The sequence below is a fragment of the Protopterus annectens genome, chromosome 3.part0 (assembly GCF_019279795.1).
Source record: "Protopterus annectens isolate FY-2018-M chromosome 3.part0, PAN1.0, whole genome shotgun sequence".
NCBI lineage: Eukaryota > Metazoa > Chordata > Ceratodontiformes > Protopteridae > Protopterus > Protopterus annectens.
The window spans coordinates 125,415,779-125,432,263 of NC_056731.1; the positions used below are offsets into that span (position 1 = coordinate 125,415,779).

The window sequence follows — 16,485 nt, forward strand, 5'->3', positions numbered from 1 at the left end:
CAGATACTGGGTGAATGCTCTGACCATTGGTAGGGTTGCCACCTTTTCATTTGACCTGGATGGGACATTTTCATGGCATATATCTGAGTTTACAGGCCAACACATACCCATGGTCATTCCAAAGGATAGTACTTTAGTTTCATGCCTACATATAAGCTTTTATTGTTGTGGTGGTGTAGTTGCTTATTCTGTTTTGTTTACTTGCTTATTCTGTTTCTCGTAACATATAGGTATTTTATATACGGAAATACGTACTGTATGGGACTATTTCATAACATATGGGACATAATTATGTCCTACTATCGCAGGACATTTCACATTTATTATGAATTTGGTATGGATGCACCTGCCTAGAGGGGGACTGTCCCTCACAATGTGGGACAGGTGGTAATCCATACCATTGGGCTAGGCTTTGCCATTGGCGGCACGCTAACACGATGCGTTTCGCTTCCACGTGATATAACTAGCGACACTACAATGGAATACAGGCACGGGGTTTTAAATATCTTTGTTCGAGGGACGGGGACTCAATATTCAGCTATGTGCCTTTGTGTTTACTTCTTATTGTGGTGTTAGCAAGTTGTCGTGAATGTTTCCATACATTTCAGTATCCGTGGACACTGACAGGAGTGATTACTATTGGAGGCAGGCTGTACTAGTCAGCATTTTAGGTTGCACATATGCAGCCATGATCACGGCTCTGTGCAGAGCTTGGATATGCCCCCTTCACTCGTACTCCTTTCCTATGCATGTGGCCGCTACGGCAGCGCGCCTTCATTAATATGCATGTGGTGCTGCTGCACCATCTCTACGCCGCACGGTTGGTGCAAGACTAACGCCGTCCTTGCACTTCATGAATCCCAGGGTATGTTAATAAATGCGGAGTTTAAATAAAAATAAATATTTGGAAACCCTATGCCTCCTTTATCCCAGTTTCTGGTGTGCCATAGAAGACAAATTCTTGTGCTTTTTTTGGGATATCAAAGTAAGTTGAGTAATAAGTTATTCATTTTTTTTTAACTTTGACAGGTGGAAGAATTATTAGAGCTTGGTCATTGAATAAGATGTTAGGTAAAAGAATCATTTTGATTAAAGTTAGTCTGTCTTCAAATGTGAAGAAGAGTCTGTTCCAACTATCATTTAGACTAGTAATTGAGTTCATAAGTTGTTGGTAATTAGATGTGTGTGATTTTTTATAATTAGATTCAGTAATGATACCTAGATATTTAATATGCCCAGTTTATGTTTCATTTTGATCTAAGTTTCATAGTAATATTTTTATTCACTAGAAGTGCCTGAGTTTTGTTGTGATTGAATTTTAGATGAGAGATGTTTGCAAAGAAGTCTAGTTTATGTAATAGGTGATCTACTGAATTTTCAGTATCATTGGAAGTTATTAGTAGGTCATCAGCAAACAGTTGTATTCTGGGGGATAATTTGTCTGACACTTTATATCCTTTAATGCTGTCATTATTTCTAACATAATTTGCAAGAGGCTGAATACCCAGGTGAATGAGCAATGGGGAGAGGGACATCGCTGTTTAGTACCTCTTAATATTTCAGATGGGTTATATAGATAAAATCCAATCTTTACATTGGCTATGGACTTTTCATATCATTTGTTAATGAATTCTATAAAGTTTGGGGAGAAATTGTATTTTTCTAGATATTTAAACAGATATGGCCAACTTAGGGAGTCAAAGGCTTTATCTATATCAAGGCTTAAAATAGAAAGTTCATTTTTTTCTTGTTAGCTAAGTCTACTAAGGACAGTAATCTAATTACATTGTCTTGTACCTTTCTGTTTTTGATAAACCCGGTTTGGTCTTCGTGAATTAATATTAAAAGAATATTATTTAATCTGTCTGCTAAGACAGACATGAATATCTTGTAATCAATGTTAGGCAAAGAAATTGGCTTGTATGATGTGCAAAGGTTGGGCTCTTTATTTTGTTTTAAGATAGGAGAGATGATAGGATATTTCCATGAGGGAGGGATGTTTGCTGTAGTTTTAACTTCTTGAAATGAATGCATTGAGAAAGATTTTCACAATGTTATCAGGTAAAAGTTTGTAAAATTCCAGAATTAGACCATTCAGCCCTGGTGCTTTTTTTGTCTTAAGATTTTTTATTTGTTCCTTTAATTCTTTAATGGAAAAGTGTTTGCCTATATTATTAATATTGTGTTTGGATAGCTTTTTTTGAATATAATTTGCAAGAAAGTTGTCTATACTTTTATCATCACTTGTAGATGAGCTATTATTATTATTATTAATATTCTTGTAATGTTTATTAAAACATAAGTTATTTTTTAGATCTGCAACTTTGATAGTCTGATTATTTCTGGTGTATACTATTTCTTTTGTATGACTTATTTTCATGTAAATATTTAGATCTAATTGCAATCCTGTGCTCTTGGGATTAATTGAGTAGAACTGTAATCTGATTTTTTTCCAGATTTATTGATATTTTATGCTGAATTAAATCTTTATATTCCTTGTTCAGTTTACATATGTCAGCTAATACATATTTGTCATTTGATGCAAGTTTTAGTTTTAGTCCATCAATTTCCTTTTGAATGTCTAGCAGTTTTTGTCCCATTCTTTCCTTTTATTTATATACCAACTTTTGACTTTACCATGTAAGACTACCTTTAATGTGTCCCATTGGGTAATATCTGAAACCTCTTCATTATTACTGGCATCTAGGTAAAGCTTTATTTCATCTAGAAACCAATCTTTAAATCCTTGTACTGTTACTAGATAAGCAGGTAATGTTTGACAAAAGTTTGAGGGGTAAGTATTAAGTGTTACATTGAAGGTGATAGCGTTGTGGTCAGACATAGGACATGATATCAGCATTACATTATCAGTTTTGGTGAGTAAAGAACTGGTTACAAAGACTTTGTCTGTGTTGATCTGTGTGCCATATCTGTAAGCATAGTGAGAATACTTCAGGGAGGATAATAGTTTTATACCATCAGTGTCAATTAGGTTTCTATTTTTTATGAAGTTGTTCAAGTGCTTGGCAACAGGGGACATCTTGAAGGGCTTAGAGCTTGTGGTATCATTGGATGACAAGATACAATTAAAATCACGTGCCAATAGTAACTCACCTTTAGACTTTAATGTTATGGTGTCTAAATGTTTTTTAACAGTTTTAGTCCTAATACCCAGTATCCAGTAGGTGTTTGCAAAAGTGTACATCTTTTTATCTAGTTTTAGTATGACTAAAGCAAGCATACTATCATTGCTTGAGTATGAATCCACTATTTCTGGAATTCTCATTGATTTTCTGCCATTTAAGAACTGTTATTGTAAGATTTGTCTCTCCTAAAGGCAAAGACCTTGTTTTAAGAACTGCTTGGCCTTTTGTTCCATTAAAAATTGGTGACCAAACTATCAGGTTTGACAATGACTTTTCACCCATTGTAATGTCCAAAAGAAGAGCATGTGTCCCTTTAATAAAATCATTAAAAAGGGACGGAATCAAAGCACAACTCATATTCCCAGCAAGAATAAGACTATCTCTGCCAGAAGGAAAGAAAACTTTTGACTATCTCAAAGAAGCATCTGCATTTGTCCAAAAAAAGTACCTTTTAAGTCAACCTGAACCCATGGATTCTTCAATGAACTTAGAAAGACAAGCTTCAAAAAATTAGTGGACTATGAAAGAAAAAAAGAAACACAGAGACATAACTTTACATTTCATGAAGTTTTTGTTTTCTTTCTTCAAAATATTGTGGAATCATACACAGAAGGTAATGTCACTTATTTCTCTCCTATCTTTCCCACAACAATGCTACCTTTATAAATAATATATATTACTCAAAATTCAAATAAATCAAAATCGTATCCAACTGCAAACTACTATTTTATATTTGTATCTCTTTATATACATGGCATAGTACTAGTAAAATGGAATAAAATCACTTACTTATTTCATATATTTATATACATTTCTTTTATAGCCTATACTTATTTCTTTATGTAAGTGCCTTTCTTTTCTGTGTCATAGTATTTAATCACTGCAGAGAGAGAAATGCTCAAGTAATTAAAAAGAAAGTGGTGACATTTTATTATTATTTTATATATATATATATATATATATATATATATATATATATATGTATATATATTTACTACTTAACTCAACTTCTGCAATGTGCTCCATTTAGCTAGTATATTCTATAGTTTATGTATGGCTGGTAATTTGGAGCCTTTATTTTAAATATTCATCATTTTACAAGTTATGCTCAAAAGCTTCACTTCACTAGAAAAGTCCTGCCTACTTACTTTTTCGATGGAATTTTGAGAATTTTTGACAAGCTCAAGCTTTTAAAGGCTTCACTTAGCTCATATACGCATGAAAAGCAATATGTGCTGTCTTCCAGGAAGTAGGTGCGACCTCTGAACCTGTTTCTCTTCACTGAATGCTAACAGTCAATCAGATTCAAGAATGAACCTTCGAACTGTGTTTTTATGCATTTAGCAATCATTTTTTATCTAAAAAGTCTTATAAGCATATGTTATACTGTAAATAGTGATTTATTTAATCTGAATTACACTTACATTTAAATCTTCTTCTTCTTCTTTCGGCTTTTCCCAGTTAGGGGTTGCCACAGCGGAACTCTGGTCCGCTAATGATTGGCTGTAGATTTTTATGGTGCCGAGGTGCCAGCTCGACACCTAACCTTCAATGAAGGCAATAAACTTAAGAATTACAAATGTTCCTGACAGTGACATTTTTAAATGCATCTCTTTTTCCTGTCTGCTTTAATGACATTACAGTCTTGTATTTTCTTGTAGCAACAAACAATTATTAGGATTAATCAATTTATCTTAGACTATTTGGATAAAAAATTAAAAAAAAAAAATTGTATACAGCTTCATGTTCTTAGTTTATGCAAACATAGTATAGTTAATTTAATTTTTCCTTTTGCATGTTTTTAATGTACTTGCAGTTTCCCTTCTGCTTGCTATTAACCTGCAGTAGGTAGGAATTCCCAGTAGATGTCATGAAAGGGTTAGTTTGTGGCTTCTATGAGAGATATAGTAAACCTTAGTATATTTTATCTATGCAGAAGGTTATTAAAATATACAATTTTATTTTCAAATTTATAGTTTTTAAATTGCCCATAACAGTTTTAAAAAATGTATTTCTCATAATGAATCCAGGAAAGCACTTTTCAATTTTACTTACAATAGCAGTCTCCATCAAATTGTAATATTTAACATTATATCTATTAATGTCAATGGGTTGAACTGCCCCATGAAATGGAGTAGTGTCAAGTATTTAATAGTACATGTGATGTCTGTGCCCTAGCCCAGCAATCAAGGAGCCTCAATCCTCACCACCGACACTAGAGAGGACACCTCATATAGGAGAAAGGGTAACAAATACACACAGAGATCACAGTCAGTCTGGGGCTGGTCACTCCCTTCCTTCCCAGGTCCCCAATAACTCCCCACTGGCACAGCTATAGGGTCCAGATCTCAGCCTAGATGGCAAGCTAACCTCCAGTATCCTCTCTGTCCAACCAGTGCTTCATGTCCCTGCCCAAGTAGCTGGCACACACATTACACACACACACACACACACACACACACACACACACACACACACACACACACACACACACACACACACAACTTGAGATAAATATTTATGCAAATTCACAGACACTCCTGGGAAAGGCTGACACAGATTCTCCAGCTATGTCCATATACCCAGACTATACGGTAGCAATTTCTGCCACCACCAGCTAACATTTTCCGCTACCCAAAGGACCTTAAAAGGGTGTCCAGTTATTACTGTGCAATATTATTATCTAATGGTAGTGTAACTAAGCAATCAAGGCTTATTGGAAGGGCTTAGTACAAGATCACTTATAAGCATGCAATGTACTATAGAGCTTAATTTATCTCTACATAAACCAGCCACAGTTGAAAAGGGTTTAAAAATATTTAATAATAAATGCTAAAAACACAAGACAATACTACTACACCACAGTGCTATGCAAGAGTTCAGAGATCACACAGAAACTTAAAATAAATCAGTAGTACAGTTCTGAAATAAAAGAAAACACTTAGTCTAATCTTTTCTAATGTCCTAGCTATTGCTACAAGAAAACACACTTCTAAGATAACTTACTTAAGAGAGCAGGCAGTGCTGTAGGTTGGATATCAAGACAAAAATGCTTACAGTCTCTCTATAAGCAATAGTTTTTAAAATCACTAACAAACATTTCTGCTGGGTTCTCCCAGATTACATCATTTTGACACTTAGATTTCCCAGTATACTCATTACATCATTTTGACACTTAGCCTGGGGTTCCCAGGCCAGCAGGCTACATTATTTAGCAAGCTAACACCTGCTCAGGAAGCAATAACAATAAAAGACATTTCACATGTACACTCTAGTAATTATTCCTTAAGTTAAAACAATCGAAAGAATGTGCTAGCTCAGACAAAATAACTCCGAGCTCTAGAGATCAAAAGAACATACAAGACATAATTTTAATTTCAAAGAACAGGTGTGAAATGCTTGACTTAGTTTTCCTTACAGCAGAGGACAATGTTACCACATTGTTGAAACAGCTTTTCTTTACATTTAAGAAACAAGCCTGTATTTTACATTTATATTTACAAATGTCAGAATTATGTATCAAATTCTATTTGACTAGGCTGGCAGCCTTCACCCTTCTCTACCAGTCTTCATAGTACATAAAGCAGATTTTGGATTCATTCATTCAGGAATCCCACTTACTGACAGAAGATCTAAACAAATTAACCTTTAAGGATTATAAGATTTTGGTAAGTCCAAACTACAACCACAAAAGAAGAGGTGTCCTAATTTTACATAATAGCTACTAAATTTTGAAACTGTGTTCAGTTTTCTAAAATTGTTACAGAACCTAAAATTTACACTTGGTTTATGGAGGAGTAGTACTGGATTGTTCAAGTCATTCTACTTCTCTTCAATAATGCTAATTTAATTATTTTCAATTTCTTCCTTTACTAACTGTTTTTGTCACTCTGGTACTTTCTGAAGTCTCAGTTAACCTTCATTCCAGGTGTTGTCTCTATGTTATATTCTATAAGTTTAGTTCTCCCCAGGCATTTCTAAAATCACTTCATCTTAAATAATATTTTCTTGCTTCTGGTTTTTGTACTTTTGGCAAGAATTTCTCTAGGTGTGCTTCAGGTAGGGACTCCCAAGTCTTAACTGCATAAGCTTCAGATTGTAAGCGCTCTGCAGAATTCTCTGCTTCCTTCAATGGCTTCATTACATTAATGTGGTACATTTGCTCTCCCTTTCACTTTACTGACTGTCAATAATTATAAGTTACTGCATTTATTTTTACAGTCACCTCATATGATGGCTGACATGTAGTCAGAAATGTGTTTTCTGTAGAGGACAGTAGCATTAGTTCCTGGTTTGTTGGATTACATAGTGTAAGATGCAAATTTTTATTATCAAGTCTCAGTTGGGTTCATTGCATGTATATTCCCTTACTATGGGTATTGCTAGCTTTAACCTATAACGTAGACTGACATAGTGTTGTATCACACTTTTGCAAGATGTTGTTTCTTTTTCCCAAGTTTCTTTAGCAATGTCATGCAGCTCTCTAATGGAGTACACCCAGCTGAAAATGATGGCACCTCTCTGATTGCAGAGAGTAAAACGTGTAACAGCTAGTCCATTTTTTTCTGGCTACATCAATAATTTTCCTTAGCATGGATTTCAGTGTTTTATTAAGCCTTTCTATTAATTCATCAGTCTATAGTTGGTAGACTGTTTTTAACTGCTTAAATTTAAAACACTGATACAACTAGTGTAGTGTCTTTGACACAAAGGAAGTGCTTTGATCAGTAAGTATATCCCTAGGGATACCTACTGTGGAGAATAATGGCATCAGCTCCCTGGGAATAACTTCAACATTACTTTTGAGTTATGACGTTGCTTTTTATAATTAGGTAGCCTAGTCCATTATGACTAGTATATAAAGATAACTATTGCAGGATTTTTACTAATGGCTCCAAGTTGTCCGTAGCAATTTGTTCAGATGGTTCTTCTAGCACAGGAATTGTGATCAAGGGACTTTTATGTTCAAGATGGGTATAGTCATTCATCATTCTTCAGAAGAAGAATGGAAGGGGTTTAGTCATCCATCATTCTGGAGGAGAAGTTCTTTATCTCCTTCTTTATGTCTGGCCAGTAAATTCTGGTTAATCAACTTACCTTAGTTTTTGTCCATCCTCAGGTGATATCCTAACATGTGATTTTAGGTGAGTTCCTTAGTGGTGTCCTATAAAGTTTTGGCACTAGTAATTGATACAGAATGTCTCCCTTTCTTTGCTTATTCTGTGTAAGATGTCATATTTTAACTCAAAATAGGGGTAAGAAGTTATGGTAACTCTTGTTAACTACTCAATTTGTTTGTTTTCCAGGGAACCGCGCCTATCACAATGCATCAATTGCAGGCACTGTCCAGGTGAATACAATCACAACCATAAATATAGCTATTATCAGCATTTAGAAATTGTTTGTCAGAGAGGAACAGTTAGCAAAACTAATTTTGGCAACACTTCCACAAATGAGCAAACATAATTATGTATACTACTTGCAAACTAGAGTTATTTTCTACTACAACCTTCAATATGTTCTCTCTTACCTTACTTAAGGGTCTTAACTTAAGTATTACTTCCCATTGTGCTTTTATACAATTTATCTGGATTACTTTAAGTCCATTCAGGATTCAGTGCTGTGGATATTGAACTCCTGTAGCCTGCAAACAGTGGTCACTGAAGAAGGTGTCTGTACTCTGAATCAGCCAAACATTGAATATTCAGAGTTTCATATCACAATAGTTTTATTTATTTTTTGTTAGCTTACTTAGTCAGGGAGAGCAGGCAATGATGTCAGCAGGGGAGTATGGCAAGTTGACAAGGAGCCAGCTGGCTGAGATGTGCAAAGCCAAAGGACTGGGGCATACAACCTGACTAAAGCAGAGATGATTGTATCCTTAGTCACAGCTGCATCACAGACCAGCAACCAGGAGGACAATCAGACTGGCCTTGTGGAGGTACAACTCTCAGAAAATGGAAAGTTCAACCTTTCCATAGAGGTCTCAAAAATCCCTTTGGAGTTAAAGAGACTTGAACTGGAGGCCAAACATTTGGAATTAGAAGCAGCAGAGAGACTGTGACATCTGGAAACTGAGGAGAATGAGAGGTAGAGGCAACATGAAAAGGCGATGCTGACTCTTCTCCAGAGTCATGGAGGTAATGGGGAAGGGAGTAACTGAACCCCAGAAGCAACGAAGGTCAGTAAATTTCTTCCACAATTTTCAGAGGGGGATAATTTTGATAGTTTCAGTCATATGTTTGAAAGGGTATATAAACAGTATAATGTTGACCAAGGGCTCTGGGTATGGTTCCTGTGGCCCTCTTACTCCATGGTAAAGCTGTAACTACTATTTCCAAATTGTCTGATACTGATTCCTTAAATGCATTGGCCTCAATGTCTTCAATAAGGGAATGCACACTCATCGTGGTGTTCTGTGGAAAGGACAGGTTAAGCTTAGCTATTTTCTTTAAACAGCTATCTGTAGATCCATTTAATGAAGAACACTAGACTGAAATAATGCAACGGGTGCTTTGATGCCTCAAGCAAACTTTTTAATTCCTGTGTGAATATCCCTTATACCTTCTTGGAAAAATCCATATCTCATATCCAGAGATTTTAATCTTTGTTTTTTTAGTTCTGTTATTCTTCTTTTTTCTCTCTTCCTTAGCCCTACCTGGATTACTTTCCAATCCTTTTAGCATTTGTTTCTTTTCTACCAAATTGCTCTTGCTTTTTCCATAACATTGTCATGTAAACTCTAAATGACTTGGCAATGGACCCACATCATGTTGAGTACCCTTCCTGTACCAGCTACAATCTCTTTCCAAAGCTCTGTCAGGCACTTGCACCACTCCCTAAGAAATCTTTCTACAGGCAGAACATCTACAGTACTTCTCCAACTTTTTTACATTAGTTTCTCATAATAATTTCTAGTAGGGCATGATTTAAAACCTGAAATAAGTGAATGTCTACCTGACTTACTAGATGCACATGCTCTCAGCTTATGATAGAAATTTTATTGCTCACTTCTTTGCAGATTCAAATTGATATGCTCAAGTATTGGTGATTTTTAAGTGGTCTGAGATTAGTCAACTTCAGCAAAAATGAAAGACATCCCCTTGCCTGTTGGTATAACTGTTTCTTAGAGGTACAGTAATCTCAGAGTGAGAATAGTAAATTTTGGAAGATGCAAAGGGTCTTGCCAGGATAAAAAATTACTTATTTTTACATACTTGCTCATAAACTGAACAGGTTAAGTACATGTATTCTGACAGTATGTATACTTGAGCTTTTGGTCAGAGTTCTTTTTAGTGGGCAAGAGCAGTGTGAGCTTTTTGGTAGCAAGTATTCATAGGGGATGCTTAATGCTGACATGGAAGATATGTGTGTTAATTTTATCTCTCCTCTCATCTCGGATGCAGTTTATAAGGCAACTCAGATTCTATGTACATGGCAGCATGGGAAGTTGATTAAGCAGTTACAATTTTAGAGGAAAGAATTTAATACCACGTGTGATAAATGCAATGCTCTCCTTGTAAAAACTTCAACAACTAAAGTACTAAAAAACAACAAAATGAGACATATTTAATGTGAGTGCTTTCATCCAAATCAAATACTTTGAATTTCATCAGACAGAAATCAATGAATCCTTACTAACAGATTTAAATAATCTTCCTAAACATCATGTGACCACAAACGGCTTACATCATAAGTTACCAATCCCATAAAAAATAGATATGCTCCAAACTATTTACAAATAAGAAAGATGAAAGCTAAAATATATATAAAATATGTATTTAAAATTTCTTTCCAAAACCCTAAGTTTCAATAAACAATGAATAGAATACAAATTATTTAAGCCAGGAAAGCTGTAAGCATTCATCCTAACCTGCCACATTAGTTCATTTTTCTCCAGTCTAAAAACCCAAGGGCCACCCCTTTCATCTTTAATCACTTGGTCAATAACCTTAAACTTAAAATAATGGCTGGGGTTAAGGAATATATGTCTTGCCAAAGCAATGTGCAAATTTAAATTATTAATACTGTATAAATGTTCATATAAGCACTCCCTGAATTTGCATTCCATCTTTCCTACATAGAAACTTTTATAAAACTGGCATGTAGCCAGATAAATAACCACTTTAAAATTACAATTGAACCTCCCCCTTATACTATACTATTACCTATTGTAAATGTATTACCAGTATCAATATGTTTACAATGGGGACAAGCTTCGCATTTGAACATGGTCTGTTTCCTCAAAATCTGGGGTTCTATTTTTCTCCAAAATACTTTTAATATTAGCCCCCTTCTTAAAAATACATCTGGGCCATTTACTTAACTTAGTCTAATAAAACTATCCTCCATGAGGAAGCCCCAATTTTTAATCAAATTTTCTTTCAAATTGTAAGTGTCCAAACTAAAAGGGGTGATAAAACTCAAAGTGTCCCTATCCAACAGACCCGAAAAAACCTTGGGTGGGTGTTCTCCACTTAAATTTACTTTATAACCACTCAGGATAGGCTTAAACTAGCCCATAATTCTCTCCTTGTGGACCTCATTAATCAATCTAGCCTCCAAATCAAGTGCATATGCCTGCTTATCAAACATGCTGCTCAAATTCTTACATTCGGTCAGGAAATCCTCATCTAACTAACTAAATGCTCGAACCAATTGTCATTTGACCACAGAATGTGTCTGATGAAAAGGATGGGAACTTGAGAAATGTAAAAAAGTATTTGAGTAAGTAATTTTTCTAAAAAACCTAGCAATATATCTAAGGTTCTGTCTATCTCCCATTAATTCAACATCCAAGAAGGGTATTGTCTCAGACTGGAAATGGGAAGCTCACTTCAAGTAATGTTTGATTGCCTGAGAGTGAAACGATTTTGGGATGCGTTATCTACGGATGAAGGAAAAGTGACAGTTGTGTTCTTCATATTCTCAAAACTGTAATGGTTAAGAATTCTGAAAATAAGATTGGCAGAAGAATACACTTTTCCAAAATCTATCAAAAGCTTTTCCATCCTTGCCAGAAGGACAGGGATTCAAATTAACTAAGTGTTTAGCTGCCAGAATGATTTAACAGAGAAATCACTGCAGTGCCATATCTGGAATGAGAAAAAAAGATTGAGGAACCTTACAAAGTCTATTTGCTTTCTTAGGGGGGGGGGGTCACAAGCTGGCTGTCAGACATATCACAGGTTGTGCTAAAAACATCCTCCAAGTCAAAAAGCACAGGAGAAACAACAGCAATTTGAGGAAAATCATTTTGTAGCAAGTCATATTTTTTCAAGAAAATAGGAAAGTCATTTTGTTCCCACTGAAAATATTGATTTGTTCTAGAAATAATTTCAGCAAAAGAAAACACATCAAAGGGCCAACAGGAAGAAACACTCTCCTCAGAATCAGAATCTGTTGTCTGACAAGGAAAAAATAGAATTAGCTCCCTCCAATTCCATTCCTTATTTGTCATTCTGGGAATATACAGACACAGATGAATCTCTCTTTTTTTTTTTTTTTTTTTTTTTACAAAGTCTATTTGCCTTTTTAGGGGTCATAAGCTGGTTGTCAGGCAAATCATTGATTGTGGTAAAAACATCCTCCAAGTCAGAAAGCTCAGGAGAAACAGCAGCAGTTTACAGACATAGGGAAAGATAAATGTTTAACTTGCTGTTTCTTTTTACATATAAGCACTACTGGTCCTCCCATCTGTGGTTAATTCAGAAAAGATGCAGTCTGATGAAGTGGCAAAGGTCATTTAGAGATTTTCATTTTCTTGTGTTTGGAGGAAGGAAGAGCCAAAGAGTTGATAAGATATTCAATGATTAAACTGAGAGAAAAGTCTAAGACATGGTTAGCAATGTCAGCAATAGTTGGCAAAACATAAGTACGAAAAAAGTAGTTTTAACACCAAAAATACATTGTACCAATCACCACATACACACACGCACACACATGCACACACACACACACACACACACACACACACACACACACACACACACACACACTAACCCCAGCCCAGAAAATAACTTTTAAAATATTTAGTAATACAAAATGGAATGAATTTGTCTGAAACAAAAGTTTTCAGTAAATAGTATAATATAATTCACTTCTTCTGCTGAAAGAATTGACTCAAGGCACTCCCAAAAACAGCAACATTTAATAAAAGTAATTATTTTGTTAAAAAAGATCTGCTTCTTTCATAACACAAAAAAGTGGAAGTTCTTTTTTTCCTGAGGGGGACTTATCTACTCAGCACTGAAGAAATGCTAGTCAAACACTACCAGATTATACCTCATACCATGCTTTTTGGCCCCAAAACTTGGACCGAACCACAAAAGGAAAGGGGGTATCAATATTCGTCAAAGATACCCACACCTCCAGGTTTGTGGCACAGCATAAAGCATCAGAGACTATCCATGTGCAACTAACAGTGGGTAAAACTGCCTTCCAATTTATAGCCTGCTACAGACCACCATCCCAAACCCAGGAACCCCACTCGGCCTTCCCGAGAACACTGGAAAATATGAAGGTCTCTCCAAACATCATTATTTTGGGAGACTTCAACTACCCAAACATAGACTGGGAGCATTACTCTAGCTCCAACACCCTAGCCCAAAGGTTCCTAGAATTTATAAACTCAAATGCTATGGAACAACTTGTTACCACTCCCACAAGAGGGGAAAACATACTGGACCTGATCATCACCAACATGGAGACTCTATGCTCCAGACCAGAAGTGTATCCCTCACTGGTAAGATCAGACCATAAACTAATCTCACTGGATATTCACATCCCGACCCCACCACCTGCCCAGAAAACCACAGTGAAAAACTTCTTTAAAGCAAATTTCACACTCTTCAAAACTGAGGTGGAATCCTTCAAAGCCCCCGGGCCTGTGGAAAATACGGCCCAGACTGCAAAATCCTTTATAAATGCATTCTATGAACACCTTCAGGAATGCGTGGATCATGCAATCCCAAATAAAACCAAGACCCAATCCTCCAAAGGCAGACATCCTGTCTGGTGGACCCCAGCCATAAACAAACTATACAACTGTATTAAAGAGCTAAATTGTTGCTTAGATATCTGTTGTCTTACTGTTCTGCAAATATACAGATATCAGTATATATATTTGTGGTTTTATAATTTGCACTGTGATTCCTCATATCTAGTTCTTTTGAAACTGTCTTCCCCACCCCCCTTCACTTTAGTTTCTATAGCTTGTGTGTTAACTCAAGGTTCCCTTAATTTGCTGTTAATAGCAGTCTGCATTTAAAGTGGATTGTTGAAAGACAGCCTTACAAGACTATCTGCAATTATATAGAGCTGAGTATATTTTTCTGTATTATTCTGTATTATAGAGCTAAATTGTTGCTTAGATATCTGTTGTCTTACTGTTCTGCAACTATACAGATGTCAGTATATATATTTTGTGGTTTTATAATTTGCACTGTGATTCCTCATATCTAGCTCTGTTGAAACTGTCTTCCCCATCCCCCTCATTTTAGTTTCTATAGCTTGTGTGTTAACTCAAGGTTCCCTTAATTTGCTGTTAATAGCAGCCTGCATTTAAAGTGGATTGTTGAGAGATAGCCTTACAAGACTATCTGCAATTATATAGAGCTGAGTATATGTTTCTGTATTATTCTGTATTATAGAGGTAAATTCTTGCTTAGATATCTGTTGTCTTACTGTTCTGCAAATATACAGATAGCAGTATATATATTTTGTGGTTTCATAATTTGCACCGTGATTCCTCATATCTAGCTCTGTTGAAACTGTCTTCCCCACCCCACCCACATTTTGGTTTCTATAGCTTGTGTGTTAACTCAAGGTTCCCTTAATTTGCTGTTAATAGCAGCCTGCATTTAAAGTGGATTGTTGAGAGACAGCCTTACAAGACTATCTGCAATTATATAGAGCTGATTATATTTTTCTGTATTATTCTGTATTATAGAGCTAAATTGTTGCTTAGATATCTGTTGTCTTACTGTTCTGCAAATATACAGATATCAGTATATATATTTTGTGGTTTTATAATTTGGACTGTGATTCCTCATATCTAGCTCTGTTGAAACTGTCTTCCCAACCCCCCCCCCGCCATTTTAGTTTCTATAGCTTGTGTGTTAACTCAAGGTTCCCTTAATTTGCTGTTAATAGCAGCCTGTATTTAAAATGGATTGTTGAGAGACAGCCTTACAAGACTATCTGCAATTATGTAGAGCTGAGTATATTTTTCTGTATTATTCTGTATTATAGAGCTAAATTGTTGCTTAGATATCTGTTGTTTTACTGGTCTGCAAATATACAAATATCAGTATATATATTTTGTGGTTTTATAATTTGCACTGTGATTCCTCATATCTAGCTCTGTTGAAACTGTCTTCCCCACCCCCCTCATTTTAGCTTCTATAGCTTGTGTGTTAACTCAAGGTTCCCTTAATTTGCTGTTAATAGCAGCCTGCATTTAAAGTGGATTGTTGAGAGACAGCCTTACAAGACTATCTGCAATTATATAGAGCTGAGTATATTTTTCCGTATTATTCTGTATTATAGAGCTAAATTGTTGCTTAGATATCTGTTTTCTTACTGTTCTGCAAATATACAGTTATCAGTATATATATTTTGTGGTTTTATAATTTGCACTGGGATTCCTCATTTCTAGCTCTGTTGAAACTGTCTTCCCAACCCACCTCATTTTAGTTTTTATAGCTTGTGTGTTAACTCAAGGTTCCCTTAATTTGCTGTTAATAGCAGCCTGCATTTAAACTGGATTGTTGAGAGACAGCCTTACAAGACTATCTGCAATTATATAGAGCTTAGTATATTTTTCTGTATTATTCTGTATTATAGAGCTAAATTGTTGCTTAGATATCTGTTGTCTTACTGTTCTGCAAATATACAGATATCAGTATATATGTTTTGTGGTTTTATAATTTTCACTGTGATTCCTCATATCTAGCTCTGTTGAAACTGTCTTCCCCACCCCCCTCATTTTAGTTTCTATAGCTTGTGTGTTAACTCAAGGTTCCCTTAATTTGCTGTTAATAGCAGCCTGCATTTAAAGTGGATTGTTGAGAGACAGCCTTACAAGACTATCTGCAATTATATAGAGCTGAGTATATTTTTCTGTATTATTCTGTATTATAGAGCTAAATTGTTGCTTAGATATCTGTTGTCTTACTGTTCTGCAAATATACAGATATCAGTATATATATTTTGTGGTTTTATAATTTGCACTGTGATTCCTCATATCTAGCTCTGTTGAAACTGTCTTCCCCCCCCTCCCTGTTCTTGGTTGTAGTTTAAATTTGGTGGCTTTTGCAGTGCCCGCCCACTGTAGATT

The 16,485-nt window shown here is 35.5% G+C and overlaps 1 protein-coding gene across 1 annotated transcript in view; it reads right to left on the reverse strand.

The window, feature by feature from the left end:
* LOC122796782 (macrophage mannose receptor 1-like) overlaps positions 1-16,485 on the reverse strand; it is a 2,734,532-nt gene that overhangs the window by 943,253 nt on the left and 1,774,794 nt on the right. The gene's annotated exons all lie outside the window — the stretch shown is intronic.